The sequence below is a fragment of the Silene latifolia genome, chromosome Y, assembly GCF_048544455.1.
Source record: "Silene latifolia isolate original U9 population chromosome Y, ASM4854445v1, whole genome shotgun sequence".
Taxonomy (NCBI): Eukaryota; Viridiplantae; Streptophyta; class Magnoliopsida; order Caryophyllales; family Caryophyllaceae; genus Silene; species Silene latifolia.
The window spans coordinates 349,058,336-349,062,967 of NC_133538.1; positions in this window are offsets into that span (position 1 = coordinate 349,058,336).

Here is a 4,632-nt window from a genome sequence, read left to right on the forward strand (position 1 = left end):
GACGGTGGTGGTGTAAGGCGGCAGATCTGAGAGAAGGTGGTCGTCGGGTCACCGGGTTTTCGGGTTGTGAGGTGTTGGGTGGTGGTGGTGAGGTGTTTGGTTGTGACGTGTGGAGGAGGTGATGGTTGTAGTTGTGGGTGGCAGATCTCGTGTAGTGGTGGTCGGAAAAGAGGTGAGGTGGCTGGTGGGTCGTGGTTTTGTAGTGGTGAGGAGGTGTGGAAAGGCATGACGTCGATTTAGAGGTCGTTGGTGGCTGGTTGTCGACAAGGAGAGGCGGCGGACGAGGTGTTGCGCGGCGGACGATGGGTTGTGTGGTGGGTGATTTATTTGAATAATGGGGAGGTGATTTGTTAGGTTTTTTTGTGGTTTATGAAATGAGAGGAATTAGAGGAATGAGAGAGAAGTGGAATAGAGAGAGATTGTGGTTGTGAGAAATGAGAGAAATCAGAGAAAGGGTGGTTAATTAGGATGGGTGGTTAATTAGTGTGGGTAGAGAGAGAGAGACCATAAATTAGCTAATTAATCAACTTTTTAGCTTTTCATCTCAACCATTCATCTTGCCCATCCAATGGCTTGGATGAAGACTTATGGACTCAATGCTTTGGGGTGGACTTAGATGATCCCACTACTCTATATATATATATATATATATATATATGCCCATGCAACATTGCACGGGTTCTAATAAGCTAGTTCTATAATAATTTGTTAAATGTTTCCATTAAATATATTTGATTTTAATGCAAAGTGGCGTAAATTTATGGGTCGCGAATGATGATGACCGTGGACGAGTGGCATATTTGTACGTACACGATTATAATTTTGAGTTAGGGAGAGTGTCGTTGTAATGGAAAAACGACTCGGTGGATTGGGTTCAAGGTAAAAGAGATGTTTTTAGTAATATTATCGATGGATTCCGCACTCTGTTCCCTGATTATTAATTAGCTTATTTTTTTCTTTTTGTTTGATATAATTTTTAAGATCAAATTACCTCGTACGGTTTTATTTCAATTCTGTCTTACTTCGTTCCTTTGCTTAACAATTAAAATACATAAATAATTAAGCTTCAATTCATTAGGAAAAGAACAACAACAAATTATATTATACAATCAACTTAATTTCATTGCTAGAAATTAAAATTAAAACATAATTACTCCGTATTAATTATTAGAATCTCATGACAAAGGATAATCTTCATGAAGTTCGGTCCACATCAAGTCATATAACGTCCCTTCATTGTCTGTGGCCACCATAGGTGGAATTGCCTCTGTCTCCTATGACAGAGGCACAACGACAAGATCGTGATGCCTCATGTAATGACTCAGCATAAGATGATCAACATGGGCCGCAACACATAGATAAGGGCCATTTTGTCTAGCATTCAAATAGAAGTTCATTTTCTCCGCATCTTCCCCCGCAAATCTAGCCTCTAATTTTCTTGCTTGACGAAAACTTTCTTGGTGGTTGGCTTCATCAAACTCGATAAAAGCGAATTCTTGAAAACCCTGCCTGTTAGCCGACACAGGGTGGACTCTTTTAACCGCAGTGAAACCGCAGTCATGAAGCATTAACCTCATCCACCCAAAATTCTTATTTACACCATTTCCATTTTCATAACGAACAGGGAGATTATGAACAATGCAAGTAACAAGATAGACGTAACAAGAAAGTGACTGTGGTTCCGGTAAACCAACCATATTATCAAGTACGGAGTATATTATTTTTTTTGAGGGGAAGTACGAAGTATATTTTAGAGAGAGAATGAAAGAAAAAATGTTTGATATTCAACTATAACATTATGACGACATATTTATAGTCCAAATTGAATAGTATAACGCATGCATAAAATTTTGAATAAAGTTACACCTTTTTCGCATACATTGGTTCAACTTTACTGATTTGAAAAAAATGAGGGTTGTATAAATATACAAAAATGAATATATAAAAACCGTTCTTGTTAAATATTTTATAACGGTTTTATGTAAACCGTTGACAAATATGACAACGGGTTTTACAGGACCGTTTACAAGATATATTTTATAACGGTTTTATGTAAACCGTTGACAAAATATAATAACGGTTTTGCAAGACCGTTTACAAGAAAATATTTTATAACGGTTTTGATTCTAACCGTTGATAATTTAAACCACGGTCGTCGACAGAACCGTTGTTGAACTTTATTTAATAACGGTTTTACTGTAAACCGTTTCTCAGAATTACGCGCTTCATTATTTGGGAAATGGTGATCTATGTTTCGTAATTATATTTGGTAAACCTTTGTTATACAGTCGTTGTTAAATCGCAGAATTGGCGTAGTGCTCATTCTCCTCTATTGTAATGCGATTAAGTGCGCGTTTCGTTGGACCAAAATAAATTTCACCAATTCCCTTCTCAATTTCACCAATTATGCATCATATCTAGTGAAAATGGTTATTTTCAAACCAGCTAGTTATACTCTGTGCTAGTTTGTGTGGACAAGGCCCTCGGGAACTGCGTCCGCGGGATCCACACTAGGCATAATCGACTCGAGGTTCTTTCGAATCGAATTAAGACAAATTAGAGTCGCCACCAAGTTTTTTGGGAACTTGGAACCGTTCAAGTCAACTTTACACCTTTCATCGAAAAGCATAAAGCCAATCGACTACGAGTGATTAAAGATAAAGACTTGTACCCTATATCACTCGATTTGAATGACTCTCGTAATCCAATGGTATTTAGACGGATCCACAAACCATAGATCTTGAGTAAGGGGTGAGGGTACGTGTTGGGAAGCCCATAAGGACACCCAACCCCGCCCGTCAATAACGGCCTCTACTAAGTCAAGTGTCGGAGTTCAAACAAGGTCATAACTACTACGATGTATGATATGCAAACGTCGTTTTAACCCTATCATGTGACAACAATTTCTATGTCGTTTTAGATGCAACTAAACTAACTTTGTCAAAGTTGTAATTTAGCATGTGGGTTGATTGATCTAACAACATACAAACGAGAGCAAACAAGGCTTGATGGGGAATGGGGGAGCCGTTGGGATCTACCTATTACAAACCAGGCATTTCATGCCGACGCAACAACAAATTAAAGATACAACTCGATCTAAATACAAAGCTATACACACGACGCAATACATGGCCGTTGGGCCTTGAAAACCGTGCACATGAGGGTGGCCCACGGCTCACATGACCCACGGTCCTTGGGTCACTCCTCGTAATGCGTGCTTGCGCTTAATCTCATCGAATTAGACATAGGGCTACGCACCAAAGCATGCATTAGCATAAACCGGGCCATGTTGCTTTAGACAACATGCGGTTTACTACGCTTCTACAAACATTGGGGAACAACCGTCTAACCAAACAAGACTAAGGTTTTTAGAAATCATTTGACTCGATAAAATAAAACAAACTTGAAAGATTACAACTCGATAAACCAACGATAAATTACAAGCTACAAAATAAACAAAGAACGAATGACAAACAAGGAAAGAGAAACGAAATAGGAAAGACAAAACACACGGCCAACTCACGGCCCAAACCCACGGCAACCCTCACGGCCAAGACAAGGCCAACCTAGTTCCTAAGTTAGATTCATTGGTTAGATCGAATGATTGCGAAAAGGGATGGGAAACAAGTTAGAAAACGAGTTAAAAACGATGTCGATTGATTGTCGCGCAAGGGTGCATTCTACACGGCCTAAAGGGTCTAATTAGGTCAAATTCGCTAATTAATTTAACTCATCGAGTGTCAATAAGAAGGTGCTAATCACGCACTCTTATACTAGCGAGAAATTAGGTGAAAGAGAGAGATGCATTCAATTAATTACAGAATCGTCGATTGATTTTATAACTTACGTCGAAGCCACCTATCGTGTCTAATTAGGTTATTAAATTAAATTAAAGTCATCTAAATACGTCATAGGTTAACAACCAGAGGTTAAACTAACATGCAACGGGTCCTAGGGTCTGCATCGATTTGGCGAAACAAAAGGGGGTCGAAAACGAAGAACAAAGTCGATAATTGTTTTATTTATGCCCTACTTTGAACACGAGGATATGTAAATGAGACGGGGGTGTACGACCGACAGATGTAGCGGTTTCTTTTCCCATCTCAAGTCAACGCGGGTGTTCATAGTGGTACTTTAACTCATACTCGGACTAACTAGTTTCATAGTTAATTAAAACAAACGATAAACAAAATGAAAACAAACAAAAACAAACTATAAAAAAAGGCATAAAAAAAACGAAATAAAAAAAGGAGAGAAAAGGGGATTTGATGCACCCTTAACCTACATGTATCGTTGACACCGTCTTGGGTCGTAATCGATGGTAGATTTTATCTCGAGAGGCCGTCGTCGACGAAGAATAAAGCAAACGCGCGTTTTGGAAAGTTTCTGGACAGCGATTTTAAAACAGTGATATCTCCCTCGTTTCACGACGAAAATTCGATCCGAAAGATGTTTTGGAAACTAGAAAGAGAGGAGAACAAGGATCTTAAAGCAACCCCTGCTCGTTTTGGGTTAATGGGCACGAAAAACGAGCACAAACAGAACTGGACAGACAAGAAGAAACCGCGAAAACAGAGTGTTATTTCACTCTGTTTTTCGAGGGATGTCGTGTACTCTCAAGGGCAATTTGGC